The sequence below is a fragment of the Parus major genome, chromosome 2 (assembly GCF_001522545.3).
Source record: "Parus major isolate Abel chromosome 2, Parus_major1.1, whole genome shotgun sequence".
NCBI lineage: Eukaryota > Metazoa > Chordata > Aves > Passeriformes > Paridae > Parus > Parus major.
This window is the reverse complement of record NC_031769.1, coordinates 69,539,372-69,560,828: the sequence shown is the minus strand read 5'-3', so window position 1 is coordinate 69,560,828 and position 21,457 is coordinate 69,539,372. Positions and strand designations below refer to the sequence as shown.

At 38.6% G+C, this 21,457-nt stretch overlaps 1 long non-coding RNA gene across 1 annotated transcript; it reads left to right on the top strand.

Annotated features, from left to right (window-relative positions):
• The first annotated feature begins 15,742 nt into the window (after window positions 1-15,742).
• LOC117245464 lies at window positions 15,743-18,617 on the top strand. The gene is made up of 3 exons (XR_004500183.1): window positions 15,743-15,907; window positions 17,796-18,141; window positions 18,267-18,617. It is a non-coding gene; the product is annotated as an uncharacterized LOC117245464 (long non-coding RNA).
• The last annotated feature ends 2,840 nt before the right edge of the window (window positions 18,618-21,457 follow it).

Below are 21,457 nucleotides of genomic sequence, written 5' to 3'. Positions count from 1 at the left end.
ATACTACAGAAAACTAAACTGCTTTTTCTGAATGATGTGTTGCTGCTCCTGATGAAGACAAAACCCAGCAGAACACTGGTGACCATAAAGGGGAGCTCCTCTTTAATGTTTTCATTTCAACATCACTGAGACATGCACAATGTATCTCTTTAGGATGAAAAGAACGATGAGGAACATGCACCATATGTAAATATATATACCCATATCATTTATATTTCATGTATGTGTGAACATGCTTAAAGCTCCCTCAATCTCACTGTTCTTTAACAGTAATTCACTAAAGAAAGCAGCAGCAGTTCTTGGAATCAGGGCAGATAATGCAATTACAGTGAAGTGTAATAAAAATTAAAGACAGACCACGTCTATCGGGAATATTTGGTTGTGCTTAACTGGCTTTGCCTTTGGTTCTGTTTCCTAGCAGGCATCCCATTTCATAAAATGAACACTGACTGTCTTGAACAAAGTTCACTCTTCATAAAAACAGAGTTCAGTTTTACAAGTTGCTTTTTGTAGGTTTTTATTAAGTCTTGCCATGTCCAGCCAAAGTAAAGCGTAGCTCCTGAGCTTGAGGAAAAAGTGAAGTAAGACATATTGGACTCTTGTGGATATATTCCACAATCTCATTGAGTTTTTGCCTCTAGGAGATGGTGCTTTTGCTCCCTGCTGCCTCAGTGGTTGAATAATTTCAGTCTCTGTATCTATACTGTCAAGCATGGCAAGCAAGTCAGAAGCTTGGCATATTCCCACACTAAAGGTTTCAGTAGTTTTGGATGAATAGGTGCTGAGAAAGATGAACTTAGGAGTTGGTTCTTTAGTGTTGGGTTTTATTTTTCTCAACAAAAATGAATTTTCATCACAGTGATGACATGAATTTTACCATAGCTGGTAAAATTTTCACAGAATACAAACTTAGTAGCATGGTAAATAATAAAGAACATACAGTTCTAACAGTTTTACAAGTAGAATGTTATACCAGATTTTATATTTCAAGGCTAATCAGAAGAATAAATGACATTATTCTCCTTGGTTCTTTTTCCTCTTGATATTTGACACTGGGAAAATTATTCCATCTGATTTGGAAGCTGAAATACTGAAAACTGACATGTTTTTGTTTTCATTCTCTTTTTTAATGTTAATGTGGAGTTGAGTCTGACAATGTTCTCTGAAATCTGGCAGCATTAACTTACATGAAGCTGTCATTGATACTGATTATAAATGACAAAGCAGGATATATTCCCCCTCCCTGGAAGTTGTAATATAACTGAAAACTCTTATTTTTGAAGAAAATGAGAACTGACTACTAATTTTTGTCAAATTCTGACCTTTTTTTCCAGACAGTTTTCTTCAAATAGAGAAAAATTTGAAATGTTTCACCTTGATACATTTTTTGAATGAAACATGTTAAATCTATGTTGGCTCATAGATTAACTATTTAAAAAAGTTACTTAAAATGATTTTGATACTCGATATATAAGTATTTCATTTCAGGTTGGTCTGAAATGGGGGCTTTTGTTATTTTTGTTGTTCAATTGCTTTTCACATTCCTGAAACTATGTGTCTTGGGGAAGAGTCAAGAAAGCTCAGAAAATGTTCTTCAGCATCATTACTATTACAGCAGGGATGATATCTACATTTGCAAAAGTACTTAAGACCCTGTGGTATCTTTGGATAGCTTCTGATCAAAAGTAATGGAAGTTTTCTGATTGACAACAATACTTGGGTTATTTGTGTGATAAATATATAAAGTGCTGTTATAATTTGGTCAGTGATGGTTTCTGGCTTCTTTTTTTTTTTTTTTTTTCTAGTTCACCCTGAAACAGAATAGGAAGAGATGAGATAGTTAAGAGGAACGCTCTTCATTATAAATTACAGACATAACTTCTGCATGTCCTCATGCAGTAATCTTACACATCCAATTGGTTTTTCATGCATTAGCTAATTCCAAAAATTAAACACACTACCTGTGCAACTTTTGAGCTCCTGAATTACTGTATGTCTTCAAAGTTTTTGTTCAGTTTCTCTTTCTGCATGAGGATACCTGGCTTTTAACAGAGTAAGGCTGATTATGCATCCTGAACAAAATTCTTCCCTCCAGTGCAAGTCTGTGGATGTAGGGGGGAGGTTGCCAACTTTGTTTTGTGGCCATTGCTATAGTTGTGAAGTGATGTGTATAATTATGGCTTGTATTTTTAGCCAATTTTAGTATTGTGTTTACTAGACTCTGAATTTTTCAAATTTAGAAGTTTATAGCACCTTTAGTCCATTAACCTCACCTGAGAACTTCTAGATAGATGTTGTAAATAGACTTCCATTCCTCATATTAGGAAAACATTTTTAATGAAATATTGCCTGTTGCACATAAAAACAGTTTAATGTTGAGGGGCATAGTATAGATTTCTTCCATGGATTACTCCTTTTGGGGGAAATGGACTGAAACCCAGGAGTGGGCTCCAGGATCTTGCAAGGTTGTGTAAAACAGGCTTATCTTTGTTTATGTGTTATAAAGACTTAAAATTGAAGCACAGAATTATTATGAGGTTTGCATGGTACAGTATTTGAGTTCTGATTTTTCCAATAAACACAGGCGTCATTTTATAAGCTGTTGAAAATATTTGGAAGTACACTGGATAAAATATTTGAGAGGTGGTCTATCAGATCTCAGGATCAGTTGTTATTGCCTCTTTGTATGAACCAGAAGAGTACTTCTCTCTTCTCTCACTTCTCTTGCCTTTTCATTAAAATGTCTGTGGAAGCTGACACTCTTTCAAGAGAAAAGCTTGCTTGCCAAAGTAATGGCAAGTAGATGTACTCTGGCAAACAGAGTACAGAATAATAAAAGTTAATCATTTGTATTGCTGTTTTCCTTAGTACAGTATATGAGTTCAGTCTGGGAGTTTTCTTTGTAAGAGAAACCAGCATTCAGCAAGAAAAGGTATAAATTTATAACATGTTGGCTACTTCTATTCCTTATGCAAATAGATCTTTGAATACTCAGCATGGGATAGATTTCAAAATGCAGCAACCTACCTCTCACAGAGATGCTTGGAGCTTACATAGGCAATGTAACATTATTTTACAGCCTAGCTAAGTGCCCACTAAGTTTCTCATGCAGACAATTCACATGATAATGTTCTACTAGGTGCATTAATTATCTGTAGGGGTTTGTAGGCTTTAACCTTGATATTTTATAGCAAAGACACTCAACTATGTGGTACTATTATGAGAAGTTAAGTGTTGGTTATTTGATGGTTAGGTTTACCAGCATCTGTGCTGTCATTCTAAGCTGCAGGAGCAACAGCAAACATTGTCTTGGACATTAAGTTAAATGCTTAAAAAACACAATTGGGAGAATGAGTACTTTTAACATAACATGGTGCATCCTCATGTATTTGACAGGCTATTAATTTTCATGGGTCTAATCTGGGAAGATCCTCTTACTACTTTATTAAATTTTATTTCTCTTCAGTTAATGGAGGTGTGTCTCAGAACAAGGAGAGATTTTTAGTCCTGCTTCCTTGCCTTTAAACTCTAGTTAGAAAGAAAAACCTGAATTTTCCTGAAGAATTATTTGCACATATATAATTTCAAAATGGTTATCATATCGTTTCACTAGGTCTTCTACAATTGTGTAACTAGCTGCACACAGGCTCTCTGTTCCAGCCAAATAAATAGTATGGTACACCTTTCATCATAGGGGACAAGACAATTCACTGTGGAAAATATGTTGCTGTGTTTGTCCTTTGGTTGATGTCAAAAGAAAAGTTAGGAAAAAACTCTGAAAAGTATAGGTTTATTCCAGAAATATTACATGTTCATTTCCCTGTTCCAGACTATTAAGTGTTTGAAAACAAAGATGAAAGTAAACTTTAAACCATATTGCAGCAGGAAATATAATCATAGAATCATAGAATATTTGGGTTTGAAGGGACTGTATGGATCATCTAGTTCCAACCCCTCTGCCATGGCTGGGGACACCTCTCACTAAGCAAAGATTCTCAGAGCTCCATCCAACCTGGCCTTCAATACCTTTACAGATGAAGCATCCACAGCTCCTCTGGGAAACCTGTGCCAGTTTCTTACCATTCCCACAGTAATGAATTTCCTCTTAATATCTCATCTAAAACTACTCTCAGTTTAAAGCCATCAGTCACTTTACCTGCTCTTATAAAAGTCTCCATTTTTGTTGCAGGCTCCCTTCAGGTAGTGGAAGGCTGCAATTAGGACACCCAGAAGCCTTTCCTTTTCCAGTCTGAACAAACCCAGTACTCTCAGGCTCTCCTCACAGGAGAGGAACTTCATCATTCAAATCATCTTGTGCCTCCTCTGGTCTCACTCACTTGCTGTTCTGAGGATCCCTGAGCTGGATGCAGCTTTGTGATCTTCCCAGGCACAGAAGTGAGAATGAGAAACCAGAGGACTCAACATTTTACAGGGGAAAGTTATCAGTACATGTGGATTTCTATAGAAAGCAAACACAATGAAGAAAGTAACAAGTAGCATTGACTTGCAGTAATTATCAGCCTTGGTGAGGAAAATAGTTCTCTAGATAAAGGATAGAATACCTCAAAAATGTGACTGATGGAGTACAAATCATGTGGGAACTGCTAAATATACCTAAGAGTAGGAGAGGTTTCTGTTGTGATTTCAGTTTTCTTAAGCAGAGAAATAAACTTATTTTGGTTTTGAAGCCTGAGCTCACCCATATGTGCTGCTGGAACATCTCACGGAGGGAATAGGATGAATTACTTCAGATATTTTTTTCTAACATTATTCAGTGAATCTGGGGAATATGAAGGCACTGAGAAATAATAGACTATAATAGAATAATAATAGAAATAAACACTGAGAAATAGTTCTCAATAGTCTGATCTCTTTTGTTTGGCTGAGTGTAACCAGGATTCAAACATCAACATTCAACTGATATACAAAGACCAACAGCATCAGAAGTAGAACTGGAAAAATCATAGAATTATTAGAATTATTTAGGTTGGAAAGGGCCTCTAGGGTCATTGAGTCTGTGTTCATGGTTAAGCTAAAGACAAATAAAGCAGAACCTCACATATGTATCATGCAAAGAAAATAATAAGACATTGTTTGAAGTGTTTGTGATCATGAAGAGGTTTGAATTATTACCACAGGAGTAACACAATTCTGAATTTGTTGTAATTGTGATGCATTAATACAACATTCCTCTCTGAATTTAGTCCTGTGTTAAAGACTGAATGACCCAGCCTTGCTAAGTCTCTACTACCATCCTTATTCCCAGAGTGGTCACAATAAAGCTTGAATGAGTTTTTCCCCTCTGCTGAAAGTGATGGACTAAAGGGAAGTTACAATCACTTTCTCTGGTGTTTTGGTGGAGTCAGGAGGAGAGTGGAAGAATAGTTTCTCCATCCATGGGATTGCAGGAAGGTGCAAGACCAGGCAGAAAAGTAGGGAAATAAGGATTTTGCTGGAGTAGGTGATTTCTAACTCCAGTTGGGCAGGATAGCAGCCTGGTGTCTGTTGTGTCTCCCTTGTTTGTTTAGCCACAATGAAAACTTCCTGGGGTTAGGACCTGTCTGATAATGAAATAAACAGTAATTGAACTAATAGAAGAGATGCAAAAAAGTATGAAATAAAGTATGACTACTGAAAGCATTACTCACATCAGATACTCATCAGATAATCCCCAGAATGAACACTTGCATTAATCCTTTACCAAATGATTTTAAATCCAGGGGCTTACTCTCCTTGTTTTGAACTTACTCCCTTCCTACCCTTGTTGCTTCAAACAGAATTCTTTCAGTAAAGGCCACAGGTTTCTTAAAAATATGCGATAAAAATGATGCATTGTTCTTTTTCTTCTGAAAAATTCATTCTCCAGTTAGAGACATCTCTGTGAAACACTTTGATCTGGGGTGAACAGCATGCTAGCTAATATTGCAAAGCCAGGTATAGAAAAGAGAGGAAAAAGCAGCTTTGGTCCTTTCCATTTTCTTTTCTCTTTTTGTTTGTTCAGAAGGACTCTTAACCACCCTCATTCTCATCTTGTATGCAGATTGGTCCTGAGATCAAACCACAGATGACAGCAGAAGGACTAACAATGGTTACCTATAAACCACAAGATGAAAAAGCTAACTTTTTCAGAATAGTTTTTTCCAACCCAGCTCCCAGAAAACCCGATGTTTACTTTTTCCTTGAAGAAATTGAAATACTTAGCTAAGATTTGTGTTAATGAGGTAGTTACACACAGGAGAATTTTTCAACTTGGTATTAACACAGTGTTAATTATTCTAAGGGTAGAAATAAACTGTTATCATTGGTATGCACTAGGAGAAGTATAGATGTTTTCACAGCACTCATCTTCTAGATGATTTTTATATTTTTTTTACTTCATCACAAAGCCTGAAATTTGTTTTGTGATTCTTCCTTGACTGAAGGGTTCTTTTTCACTATATTAAGAGGTTATCTGAACAAACAAACTTTAATTCTTGTGAATTTGTGTGAATCCTACCCTCTCTGTGGGGCTGATATTTTTTTTCTGGCTAGGTTTGCATCTTGCAGCAGGAACTGACTGCTATAAAAACAGCATTCTCTTCCATCAGCAAAATGAGTAGAATAGAAAGTCACAGTTTGACAGACCTTGAATTGCTGCTGTCTTCCCTACAGTCAAGCCAAGATTTTGATGCTGTGTTTAGCCTTCTCATTGTTTTAGAATGCTCATGGTTGCTTTCTGCTGCACTGCATCACTTCTTCATAGGAAATGTTCAATCTAAGTTTGAACATGTCAGTTCTGTGTGCTGTGATGTACTCAGTCTGTATTTTGCTCTCATCTGCAATGTACATCTGCAACACTGGCTGAGTCTTGTAACTTGTCTTGTGTGCTTGTGTTGCAGCATGTGAACCCTTAAAACTTCCCTCGATTCAAATTAAGATTTTTTTATTCCATTAGTTGGTCCCTAGTCTATCTACTGTGAAGTTGAGAAAAAGTATGCCAGTTTAAAGCTACTAAGGGGCAAGAAAGGACTTACTACACAGGGATAAAAAAGATTACCTTTCTCTTTAGGTAGCATTGGAAATGCCTCAGAGCTTCATGTTAAATTTTATGTCCCCTGTTGGATATTTCCTTTCAAGAAGGATGTGGGCAGCCTGGAGGGAAAACTGAAGGTCTGAGAATAGTTAGAAATCCTGAATATATTACATACAAGAAAACATTGAAATAATTTAAGTTCTTTAGGAAAAAGAAAATTGGAGGGTGATCTTGAAACAACGAAAAAGTTGAACAGCTCTTGCTAAAATGAATTATATTCCCTTCATATTCATAGTGGATAGGAGAAAAATAAAAAAAAAAAGAAGAAAAAAAAGAAGGAAAAAAAGAACAGTCAAGAAGGTTTTTGGGTTCAAAATTAAGAGGCACCTCCTGATGGTAGGGACAAACAAGTACTAGAACATGTTAATTTATAAAAAGAAAGCATAATCATTTGCCATTTGAGGTTTTTAAAACCAGATTAACTAATATTTTCATGTAATAATGTAGATATAATTGATCTTGCCCAGGGCTGAGAAAGCACACCAGATGTTGTCTTGAGGTTTCTCTACTCTTATGTTGCATATGCACTTACCAGCTTCAAGTGGTGAAAAGAAAGGAGGAGTGACCAGGTTGCTGGAACTGGAGAGGAGCTTTCCTGACTGGACCATGGTGACCAGCAAAGGCCTGGGTTTCTGTTTGTGTCATAACTCACGCACAAGTCAGAGCACAGCGTTGCACAGACCTTGAAGTAAATTGGAAATTGTACGTAAAAATTAAAACACCCTCACCCACTGTACATATAAAGTCGTGATTAGATCAGTTCTGCTCAGTGTGTGTATCCTTCGGCAATTATTAGAGTAATTGCTCTATAAAACATGGTATAGAAGGATATCTTTCAGTTTTTGGAATGCGAACTAATTGACTTAAAATGAATGTTATATTTTATAATTTTTATTAAGATGCAACATTTGAAGTAAATTGAGTTTAATACATCTTACGAGGAAATAAGATTGAATTAGATATTTTTAAAGGATATTTCCCTCTCCTATTTAAGTACTTCCTTATTTTAATGCTTTGATGTGTGTAGGGTTTGTAGATCACCTACATAAATTTGATTATACCAAATTACTCTATTTTCTCTGAGCCTGGAACATTTCATGTACACATAGACAAAAAGAAATCTAATGATAGAACACATCAGAAAAATCACATCTACATCTGAAATCTTTGTGTATCCCAGTTTCACACGTTAGTTCTTTAAACAAAATAATGCAAAGACAATGTACAATGGCAGGGTGCTTTATGGCATGTTCTATTGGCTGCAAATTTGCTGCAGAAACATGGAAATGGAGTAGAAAAACTGTCAGTATGAGTGCTGAAAGAGACTTGTGCTACAAATGGTAACAATTAGCTTCTCATTTTGCCAGCATCATTGAGGAAGAAGAGATTAATCATATTCTGATAAATTCAGAAACTGTAGCAGTTGTGAAACTTAACATCTTTCAACTCAAGGACCACCACCAGGAATGGGAGCGCTGAATGATTTCCTTCTCATAACAGGAGACAGCTTTCAGTTCCACCTCTGTTCCTGTCTCTTCTTCACAATCTGCTGGATGGGAGACCCCAATATGTCATTGTGACTGACATCTCAGGAATAAGGCAGTTCCAAAGATTGCTATGTTTCAATTAGTTCACTTAGCACATATTTTTAAAATAACCTTGTGCACTAGAGCAAAAAGTGTTACCTGTTCAGTAATTGCCAGATAGTTATTGGCGGACATACAGGTCTCCAATTCTCCCAGTTGAGAAAATTGATTTGATCCTTAAAAAGAGCAGTTGTATGCTGCTCTGTTTCAGGATCAAAAAGATGAAGAAATAAATACATGATGGTGTTTTTATAAAATGACTAATCAAGTGTCAAATGGATATCTGAGGAAGAGAAATATCAGAATGAGAGTAGTGGAATTTGTGTCTGTGCTTACTGGTGCCTTAGGTGGCTTTGAGTTACGACTAGAAGTCTTGCAATAAACTAGATTACTTATTGTTTTTTATTATGTTTCTCTTGCTTTGATTTTGGTCTCAAATGGATGTCAATAGGCTTTGAGATGATTTACTGGTGACTGATTTGCTCACAGCAAATGTAGAACAAAAAATTACTCTTCCTACAGAAATTTCAGTCCAAGAAGAACTACCCTTCTCCTCTTCCCTGAGTCCCAGGGACATCTGAGATCTGAGACCTGAGTAGCTCACTCTGAGAAGAATGTGGCAGGAGAAGACTGGGAGGTATTCTGACCCTTAAACTAAGTTAAAAACTAAACTAAGCATGAAAAGATGGCAGGTACCCATTTCCTTTTTGTCTTCTTGCTCAATAATGGGAATCACAAATATATCCCAAGACAATTAATTTACAGGGCTGCTCGTATTCACTCAGAACTCAGTATGGTCCAAATCAGACTTTGATGATTCAAGACTGACAGCAAAATATTGAAGATTTTTGGAGATTAGGGTGTGCTTTTCCTTTCTATTTTCAACAGGCCAAAAGTCATTATGGTGACAGGAGCAGTAACAGCTACAGGATGAGAAACAGGGACAAGGTAAGTGTTGCTAAATTTAGTAGTTCAGAGTAGAACCATGTGCAGCTGATACATAGCTGTAATTTCTTTCTTGGTTTTGTAATTATTTTCCAGGATAACTGTGATATCAGTGCCTTACTGACCTTCAGAGTCCAATCTCCTTCAGATGCACTCCATGTTCATTTCTAACCTCTCTTCAAAATACCTTCTTACTAAAATACCAACACAAATTTAACTATCAGAAAAAAACTTCATTTTCTCTCTTTGTCTTTAAAAAGAGGATCCAAATACTTCTTCTCAAGTCCACACTTCACTGATTCATATTCATCTAACAAGAATGCATCAGCAGCCCTGAAGAGTTGCAAAGTATTGTCATTTCCCAGGACATTTGGGGCATTGGAGTACAGCTCTTTATTGTTGAATGATACAGCTGTTGGACTGCTTCATTAAACCTCCTTGTATTTATTAAAGTTACTAGGGTTGCCATTGTTTCTTTATGGACTGTTACTTTTCAGGTATGTCATTCAAGTTGTGGTACATGCATGATATGCAGCATGCAGGCACAGTTTAAATTTAAAAAAAAATGTGTTGTAAGCAGAAAGGAGTAGAACAAAATGATGTAAATTAACTCCAACATAATTATGACCTGGAGTGACCTCCTTCATGTCCTAAGCCCTGTTGTGTCTATACTCTTCAAATAAACTTTCAATGCTCTTTTTAATTTATTTCATCAGTACAGTTTCAATTACATCCTTTGGACATGATACCAGCATGTTATGGTTTTCATCCCTTAGGTGCTTTAATCCTGATCTTCCTGTGATTGGTACAACTTCTAGTACTGTCTCTACCTTCTTTTTACTAACCTAGTTACTTGTGCTTTAACAGCAAAAGGGAAAATTGAATTTTCAGGAATAGACATAGAAAACAAACCTTGTGTTTTAGCAGCTAATTTAATCTAGGCTCTTAATAGAGGATGCCTGAAAGGTCAAGTGGGCAAGATCACCCAGGGCCTGGAAAAAACATACCACATCTCTTACAGGCCTACAAACGCTAAATCATTTTAAAATTGGTTTCTAAATAAAGGTTTGAAGTTTTTTTCTACGCTGTTAAGTCCATGATTCTCTTAACTTGGACAGATTCCCCAGCAAAATGCTGGTTTTTGTTAAACTGTCAAAGGTCTTTAAGGGGCCATTTCAATTTCTGCAGGACCACTTGCTGGGTAATATGTGCATTTAGAATACATTGGAAAATACTGTTTGTATGATGTGGGTTATCAGCAGTGATGAAAGACCAGTGGGGTTCTTTTAAAACTGCTGACTCTTTTGTAAAATTGTGTAATGATTTATGAAAATTGTATCAAGGGTTATTATTAAGCAAAGCCTTTCTAGGAGACTCTCATTTGTCATTCTTAGGCACCAGTGAAAACCATGCTCAGTATCCTGCTTTCAATCTGAATGTCCACTTGCCTTTTTAAGGACATTGATGTAGATGGTTCCAGTCCTGCTCTGAAGCCTGCAGTCTGTGCCTCTCTCTTACAGTGAAGTTGTTCAAACTGAAGTAGTGAGCAGTAGAAGGGAAAGAGAGGTTTTACAATCCCGTGACAATTTAAATACAGCTTGATTAGAGAATTGTATGGGCTGTGAGTGTCAATTGTCTCCTGGCCCAGCTTCATATCTATCAATTTCCCTTCTCTTTCAGAAGTTTGTATTTTCCCCTCAGCATGACAGGTTCCAGCTCTCTGTCTCCAGTTTTTGTGCTTTCTTTCCCACCTTCCCCATCTAATCCTTGTGTCTCTGCTTCAGTTAAAGCCCTGGACTCTTTTTTGTGAAAGAAAGCAGATCCAGGCTACCCTGTAACCTGCTCAAATGAAGAAAAAACTTCTCGTTTCACTTGAAGCTTTGACAAGGTACCTTCATTATCCTTGAGGTGGTTGCCGTATTGAAGGTTTGGGGTTTTTTCTTACTGTGGTTTTGTGCAGTGAAGCAAAAGGGATGTAGAGAGAACCACCCAAAATTCAGTAGACAATGGCAGAGGTGCATGGGCATGGTTGGAGGGACCACTCCTGGAGCAGAAGCTGTAGGAGCTTGAACCTTACCTGATTCTCTTGTGTATTCACGCTCTTTCCCAGATACCACAGATGCTGGACCACCAACACTGGTGGGGTAGCTGTGCATAGCACATAAATAGTGTGGTCAGCAGGACCAGGGCAGTGATTGTGCCCTGTTCTCAGCACTGGTGAGGACACTCCTCGAATACTGTGCTTGCTTTTTGGGCCCCTTCATGCTGGAGCATGCTTCCAGAGAAGGGTGACAGAGCTGGTGAAGGGTCTAGGGACTAAATCATAAGAGAAGCAGCTGAGGGAGCTGGAGGTGTTTTTCCTGGAGAAAATTGCTCTTTACAACTGCCTAAAGGAGGTTGCAGCCAGGCAAGGTCCTCTTCTCCCAGGCAACAAGTGACAGGACAAGAAGAATTGGCCTCAGCTGCAAAAGGAGAGGTTCATGTTGGATTTCAGGGAGAATTTTTTCATGGAAAGTGTGGTCAGGAACAGACTGCCCAGGGAAGTGGTGGTGTCACCATCCCCAGAAGTGTTCAAGAAAAGACTGGACATGGCACTTCATGCTATGGTTGATTGACATGGTGGTGTTTGGTCAAAGGTTGTACTCAACCTGATCTTGGAAGCCTTTACCAACCTTAGTGGATCTGTGATCCAAGTGGGTCCATGTGCCCTACCTGAGCATGCTCGACATGCAATCTGTAAAATCACTGTGGTGTGTGTGGAAAGAAAATGTCTGTAAATTCCACAAATTTCTTCTGAATGCTTGATTTCTGGTTTAGAAAAAAACATTTCTTATTTAGAAATTGTTTATTAGTCAATATTTTTGTCCTTTGGTTAGTCACTTCACATTAGGCTGAATACTAACTTTCATTCTTTTCTGAAATGCAATGGATTGAACTACTCAGGAAGGGTTTCTTTTATCTTTCTACTTTTCCTTTTGTTTGGTTTTGTTGGTTTTTTTTTTTAATCTGATATTTTTTCTTTGCATTCAGCACTCATTTCTATTCTATCTTTGAAAAGCTTTTCAGTGCTGTTAAGCCCTTCATAAATTCTAGGACTGAGGTCTTCTGAACAATTTTAGTCACCAGTGTTTTGTACCCTGGAATACACAAGACAAAATTTGCCATTCTAAAGCCTACCTGGTAAACCTCGTCATCATCAGAGTGAATTTTATAACTGCACATCATTAGGATGTGAGAAAAGCCGGCAAGCCATTATATCATTGAATCAGATTTTGTTTGCTCCCAAATGCCAATTGTAAAACAAGTGGATTCCTTTTTCCTTCTCTCTTCCTGTGACTAGGTTCATTAATATCAGCAGGGTGGGACTCAGGAAGAGACTGTTCAAAGGAATCATACATGCTGTTAAAAACGTGTGAAACATGGTTTGCTCTACCTCCTAAGAGACTTAAAGTTTTAGTTCTTTTTTTTTCGAGCTATTTATGAGATATGTTACAATGTTACTTTTGAGCAAGCTAATTCAGCTCTTCTGTAATTCAGTGCAATAAATCCAGAGTATGATTTGTTTAGTTGTATTTTTTTCAAAAGCTTGCATATTCTGTAGTATCATAAATTTAAAATATTATTTTCTTCTCAGTTGAATTATTCCAGCAATAAAATTCTGAGCATCTGACTTGAAATGCACATTTCAATTTAAATAAAATTCCTGATGAATTAAGCTATTAGCAGAGTGCATGCTATGACTGAGATGAATAGGGATACTTTCGTATTCAAACACCAAAACTGGTGACAATATTAGATTTCAGCTCAGATTTCAAAAGTGAGTGATAGCTTTTGGAAGTGTTGGAAGCTTGGGCCCTTACCATCAATGAGGTGTAAGAATCTTACTTGCAAAGTAATTCTGAAAACACCATCTATTGTCACTGGCCAAAAAACCAAAACAACCAACCAAATAGAAAGCCATCTTAAAGAAATAAATAGTGAGCATTACTTGGAATTTTAATCCAGAGAAACAATTCCCACTGGTAATGCAGAAGTATTTAAAGAACAATTTCCAGTGAGTGGTTTAATTTTTCTGGCTTGTTCATGAATAACAGAGCTCACTGCTTTCACACTGTTGATCTAACCATCAGATAGTAATTAAACTTCTCTACATAGCAATCTCTAAGATGTTATGATGCTATTCTCAGAGGCTGAAACAAGGCAGTTCTGTAATAAAATTATAACTCTGTCATAAAACATTAATGGAGGCAGAGAGCTTTTCTCTTGTGTTTCTCATACATCTCCAGAAAGACCTTGAATTACCAAATGAAAATTAAGTTGTTAGTGATCTTGTTTAACTTCCATTGAGTGAATTTTAGTAGATGTGTTGTTTAAATAATAATAAAAAAGCAATGTGATTAAATTCCCAAGCATTAAACCTCTTCTTCGTTATTTCATTCTCACTAGAATTATCTTAGAAAGAGAATACACAGGGCTCTGAGCTCCAAAATCTATTTCTGTATGTGCAGATGTCATTTTACTGTCCTTATTTAGCAATTGCTACTTCTGCCAGAGTCCTTCCCCATTCAGGCCATTTCTGGACTGGCAGAGTTTATGTCAACCCTCATTTCTTCAAAAACCTTGTATTGGGGAGATCACATGTGATATCTTACATCATGTCTCCTCCTACATTGCAAGACAATGCAGGAGATGTGAAAAATCCTCCCCTGTTCTGTATCTCAAATCCCTTTGGTGCACAAGGGAATCAAAAACCAGTGTCCATTCCCAGAAAAATCCAGTGCAATGGTGGGATAAAACAGACCACCAGCAGATTATACAGTACACTATGAGCTTGCAAGTTTGCCATGACATTTCCCACTCCTCTGTCCCTTTGTGACTCTCCTACAGGGGCTGGCTGAGTGGGGAACAGGGTGCATTTGGGGTAAACAAGGGTTGGAGGTATTCCTGGCTGGGGCACATGCTCTGCCCTGGGATGTGGGGAAGACTGCGCCTAAAGCCGAGATGGTCTCTGAAGCTTTGCCAGAAAAGGGAAGCAGGGGGAAATTCTTTAGGTTCTTTCCTTGTCCCAGGCCAGGCTCTCACTACTGTTAGCAATATAAACTGAGACTGAGTACTCTTAGATCCCAACTGTGTCAGCATGGCAAAGCAGGGGCTGGAAAGATGTACAGCCAAGAGCTTGGGAGGGGCCTGTATCCTGCATAGCATGGGGAGAACCCAGTCTTAACAGGAACAAAGTAGTAGCAGCACTTTTCATGGAGAGCAATCTTGGGCCACAACAGCAAAACTTCATGTGGAGAGAGCCTAAGGACCCTTTTTCCCTCTGTAGAAAAAAAAAAAGGATAAAAGAGATGGTAGATACATGCCATGCTATGGGCAAATCACTTCTAAGTGCCTTGCATAAGCATATTGAGGCATGGCACTGAGCCTGACTTGGTTTACTCAGCCCCATATACATCCAGGCTGGGGGATTATCTTGGCTCTGTGTGGCTTAAAACAAAATAGTCAATACAAAATCAGCATCAATCTTTGGCTGACCAAGGAATAAAACTGGGTCTTCCCAGATGCTAAGTCAGTGTGCCAGACATCAGAGCTCCTTATGACTCAAAGGACATGTAATGCTGTCGTTCCTGAAGGACCTGAGGCTCAACTTGCCAGGGCACTGACTGACTTGGGCAACCTAAGTTCATTTTGGAGAATGTGTAGGATCTCAATCATTCAACAAGTTCAGTTTTCTCTGCAAGGTGCTCGCAGCCATCAACCCCCACAGCTGACTTTTTCTCTACATCATGGGAAGAACAGGAAAGTTTAATGTCAGTTTTCCAGTTTCATTTTAATTGTGGTCGAACCACATCAGGTATCCCCAAATGCTACACAGAAAAAATCTAAGTCAGGACATAAAGGTTAGCCACGTAAAGATGGAATACTGCTCAAGAAGTCAGACTTAGAGGAAGGTTAAGGTTATTATTTAAATGTCATTCAAGTTAAGTCAGATATAATGCTAGGCACAATGTAGCAGTAGCTATTGTACCTCTCAGCTTTTGTAAAATGCACATAATTCATACAAGGAGAGGGATTTTATAATTTCAATAATAATCAGATTAAAATTCACAGGGTCTCATTTGTCCTAGGTCTGGATAAAAGTGGATCAAAATATCTGCCCTCAGATGATGCTGGAAAACTTCAGGACACTAACAATGCCCCTCATTCCACCCTCCCTTTTCTTCTGCGGGACCAGGCTGAGAATTGAAGACTTCATCTGCATCAGATAATATCATCAATAGTCTTTAACCCTTGGCCTTCCCAGGTACAGCTAACTGCTCTACTAGTAGTCATTACAATGACAGTTCTTTCTACATGGAACTAAGAAGATCTTAGAATCCAGTTTCTCTTTCTTATGAGTATAAAGAGAAGTATATAAAAATATGTAGGCATTTATACATGAACACATTGATATGTCCTTTTATACATACATTAATATAAAGAACTAGGAGCAATAATTAACACTACTACTTTTTTCTATGTTAGGTAATTGCATTAGTCTTCATGAAGGCCTTGAGATCTTCTTTATTTTGTTGTAAGGAATAAAAACATTCTGCATTTTGAATGATCTAGAAGAGGAAAAATAGAGTGGAGCAGAATCAGCAATGGTAATACTCATATTCATACTTCTCCCCTCTATTGCCACTTCTTTCCAACTAGCTCCACTACTGAGTATGTGTGATGTGCAGAAATCTTTCTGATAGCTTTACCAAACACATGGAGATGAAATATTTTTGGAATGCTGTTAATTACAGACTCTTTCTTTTTAAATTATGTGTTAGCCTCAGGTAAGTTTTCTACCATGTCTATGTTCAATGTCTACCATGAAGCCTGCAATAGAGGTGGCTGAAGGGGAATACTCAATGCCACGATTATATTTTCTTTTTTGTTGTTGTTGTTGTTGCATGAATATTCTAGTCCATACAAAATAATCTGGGCTCTTTATTGTCTGCATTTTATTTCTGTAGCTCTTACTACATCTATCCTTTAAAAACATATGCTCATGGTCCTGGGATTGCCTGAAAATTGTGTATCAAAACACAATTTTCCAGGAACTAAACAGCTTTTAACTGATGCATTCAAGCAGTGTCTGCCTTTGCCATTTAAAATTATGTGTATTTTATTGTAAAAATATCCTCCTTGCTGTGCCTCAGTCCACAGTGATTTATGAAGGGTGAGGGTCTGTGTGACAAAAACCCAGCTTCAGATTACAGCTGCCACAAAGTTTGCACATCCTCAAATTCAAGAGTTTTGGCATCTTGGTGGTGCTTTTTTTATTTTATTTTTTTTTTCTTGTACTCAAATCCGTTGAGAAATCAAACAGAAAATATAAATCTTTGACGGTGTGTCGTGTGGGTTGATTGCATACAGGCAGCCGGGCTGGCAGAGAATTGCATCACCAGGCGGTCTGTGAAATGGGAAGGTGAGGCTCATTGCAGGATGCTGGTTGCTTGTTCCAGACACTCCCGCACTTCTCACAAACTCCCACAGGGTGGCAGAGGCAGCTCACGGTAACAAACAGTCCGGCTGCAGGTGGAGGAAATCCTGGTACTCTTACATCTGGAAACGTCCGGCTAGCTAGCTGTGGGATTGTGGAAAGCCTGCAGGGGAGCTGCCTTTGAATGCCCTCTCCTCTGTGCCCTCCGGACTCTCCGGCTTCTCCTTGCGGGTACATAACGCCCACGTTAACCCCAGCTATTTTGGGGTAAATTTGGTGTCCAAATGAAATGTTAGCATTGTTTTCTATATAGCACCAAATAGTCCTTTCTCCTTGTTAAAGTTTTTAAACTTAAGTGTTTCCTTACAGTTTGCTTTGTTGCTCTGTGAAAAGATGTCTGTAAGTGACTTGGAAAAGGAGTGCTAAGGAAACTTCTGTAAGGTTCTAGTAGAGGAAAAGAAAACTTAAAACAGCTCTAAAGGTTAGGATGTAGGGAATGCATGAAGGTTTTGAATATAGTCTCAAAAGATCACACATCAACAGGAGTTATTATTGTATAATGTTGCTGTGTGGTGATGTTACAGCACAAAGGAAACTGCGTGTTGTGAATCTGTACATTAAGTGTATTTTGCAGGTCTGCGCGCACTCATCCATCAATGGTGGATATTTAGGCTTGAGAATATAAAAAATTCATTTTCTGTATCTTTTCTATCAGGAGTAAAAGAAGACTTGACATACAGAAAGAGAAAAATAAATGCTCTTAGAAGTGAAATTAGAGCTCCTGAGAGAAGCTTCCTGCCTTGAAGACCTCATGACCTTGATCCACAGGCCTGTCTACTACCAAGTGCCCATGAGGACAGTTTGAGAATAAATAGTGAAATTTATTACACTATCTTGTGCTAGTAAAAACAGACTGATAATTTCTGCATTTCTCCTCTGGCTGGGAAATGCCTCATCCTTTTTCAGCATCTCCTCTTCTCTCTGCAGTCTTTATCTTAAGGAAATAAGAAATGATCTATGTTGTGCCCAGGAAGGTCTTCTTTACCTCTGCTACTTTGGAGGTAAGGTCTGTTCTTTCTTTTAGGTTCTTCTCTACACCGATGAAGTCATGAAGAGCAGAATCTAGACCTGGCCTTGATTTTTTACCAGCTTTGTTCTGTTGTCTCCCACTCCCTCTCTCTCTCAGGAGTTGTGTTCATGTTCCTGTCGCCTTGTTTCTGCCATTTGGCCCTCCATGAGGAAGGTGAAGACAAGTTTTCCTCTATCCTACTGAGCCCACTGGCCTTGGAAAGATAATCCTTGTTCCACATGTTGGCAATGATAGAGGGAAAAGACTGAAGAGAGCAGGTATGGTAAAAGGGTAAAGGAAAAAGATCAAATATGTGAGCAAAAATGAGTACAAACCAGCAGAGTACAAAAAAAACCACCATCAAAATGAGGCAGAGACACAACAGAGAGGCTAAGGAGAATTTTTGTTCCTGCTAGATTTGCATGCTTCGTGTGGCTTCCTTTCACATTAAATATTCATGTGCCTAATAATGTGACATATTGGTAGCTAAAAAGTTATTTTTCTCTCCATAAGCATATTTTAAGAATTAAGGACTTGAAAATATTTCTAATTTAGTAGTAACAAGAAAAGGTTGAATCAATTACAGAATCACAGAATAAGAGTATGCTGAGTTGGAAGGGGCCCACAAGGATCATTGAGTCCATTTCTTAGCCCTGCACAGGCCATGCCCAAGAATCACATCATGTGCCTGAGAGAATTGTCCAAATGCTTTTTGAACTGTCAGGCTTGGTGCTGTGACCATTTCCATGGAGAGCCTGTTCCAATACCCAACCACCCTCTGGGTGAAGAACCTTTACCTAATAGCCCACCTAAACCTCCTCTCACAACTTCAGATCATTCCCTCAGGTCCTGTCACTGGTCACCAGAGAAGAGAGATTAGTGTCTGCTACTCCTCTTCCCCTCATGAGGAAGCTGTAGACTGCAGTGAGGTCTCCCCTCAGTCTTCTCTTCTACAGTCTGAATCAAATGATCTCAGTTCTTCCTCATATGGCTTCCACTCAAGGACCTTCACCATTTTCTTGGCCCTTCTTTGAGTGTTGTCTAATACTTTAATGTTTTATATTGCAGTGCCCAGAACTGCCCCCAGCACTGGAGGTGAGGCTGCCCCAGCTCAGAGCAGAGCAGGACAATCCCCTCCCGTGCCCGGCTGGCCATGCTGTGCCTGATGTCCCCCAGGACAGGGCTGTCCCTCCTGGCTGCCAGGGCACTGCTGACTCGTGTACAACTTGCCATCTCATTTCCCAATCTGTACATACATCTAGAGTTGCCATCCCATCCCAATCCAGCACTTTCCCTCATTGAACTTCATACGATTGTTGATTGCCCAGTCTTTTAATTTATCCAGGTCTCTCTGCAGGGTGTCCCTGCCTTCAAGGGAGTCAGCTCCTTCTACTTTTGTATCATCTGCAAACTTCCTTAATATCTCTTCCAGTCCTGCATCCAAGTAATTTATGAAGATGTTGAAGAGCACAAGGTCAAGGATGGAGCCCTGTGGAGTCCCACCAATGACGGATCACTAGTTTAATTTCACCCCATTCATTACAACCCATCACTTGTCCACGATGTGTCATACAGCTGTGTTGTGGACATTTCATCCAGAAAGATCCTGTAAGAGATGTTATCAAAAGCTTTACTGAAAGCCAAAATTATTACATCAACTAGCTTCCCTTGATCAACTGGATGGGTTACATTGTCATAAAAGGAAATCGGATATAATAAGCAGGACTTTCCTCTCTTGAAGCCATGCGGGCTGTGACCAATGACTCTGCTGTCTTTTAGGTATTTTTCAATACCACCTAGAATAATCTTCTCCATAATTTTGCCAGGCACTGAAGGGAGACTGACAGGGCTTTAGTTTCTTCTGTGTTGAAGACAGGTAAAGAATGCATTTAACACCTCTGCATTGTTCTGTCCTTGTTTGTGAGGTGACCATTCTCGTCCTGGGCAATGTTATTCTTACACTGCCTATTGACATTAATATATTTGAAAAATCCTCTTTTTATTGTCCCCCGCAGTTCTAGTCAGCTTCAACTCCAGCTCAGCTTTGGCTGCATGCATTTTCTCCCAAGAGTGTCACACAGCATTTCTGGATTATTCTCACATCCCCTGACCTTGCATGCACTGAACGTGCACCTCTCTTTGTTGCCTTATTTCCAAGAGAAGATCCCTGTTCATCCAAGCCAATCTTTTGTCTTGCCTGCTTGACTTCCAGAATTTGGGAATTCCCCACTCCTATGCCCTTAGGAGGTGATGCTTGGAAAGTGACCAGCACTGATGCAAAAAACATTTTCTCAGGGGAGCTCACTCACTAATTCCCTGAGCAGCCTGAAGTCTGCACTCCTCATGGCCAGACTTGAGGCTTTGCTGGTGCTTTTCCTCCTGTCAACAGAGATTCCAAACTCAATCACTTCATGGTCACTGTGGCCAAGACGGCCACCAACCACCACTTTTGCTCATGAAATCCACCCTGTTGATTAGAATTAGATCAAGAAGTGAATCTTTCAAACTCAGTTCCCTTATGACCTGTTCTATAAAGTTGTTTTCCAGGATTTTTAGGAATCTTCCAGCCCATGTTGTACCAATCAAATTATTGCTATTTTGAAATATTTCCCATTGCAATTTTTTTCCAGTATTAATACGCTGAAATGTCTAGAAAAGAAGCAAGAAGTCACAGGAAAATAAAATACTTCCATTTGAAACTGAGGTACCAGGACATATAAACTAGGGGGCTTGTGTCTAGATTTTGTTGGCTTTTTTTTTAAATCCCTGTATAATCTAGAGGCGTATGAAAAGCCATCTTTTTTCCACCACCAGTTCTGTTAAATCTATTAAAAATGTTTTGAAAGCAAATACCTGGCCAGCTCTACTTAATTAACACCGTGAGACAGTTTAAGATTCCCTTGTATTCCTGATTCCTATAACACTTTAAGCAGCACAGTTATTTCTGTCAGTTCTCTGAGTGGGACGTGTGGCATCTCCAGAGTACCCTATTCTGCTGAACATATTTCTGCAAAGAAAGAATCACAACTCACTTGGACTTGTATGCCAGGTTTTGTTTGCTTGGCTGACAGGCTGATGGGTGATATCTCTTCACCTACAGCATGTTTGCTTTACAGAGACATATTAGTACTTGATAAATGTGGAAGCCCCTGGACTCAGATACAGAGAGCAGCAGGCGAAGTATGGTTTAAATGCTGTGATTTAGTGGACATTGGGCAGTTGAGCAGATATTAGATGGAATGAGGAAAATATTTTATATCAATAGTTACTCTGAACTTGCATTCAGCTAAGAATATGCAGCTGATCAT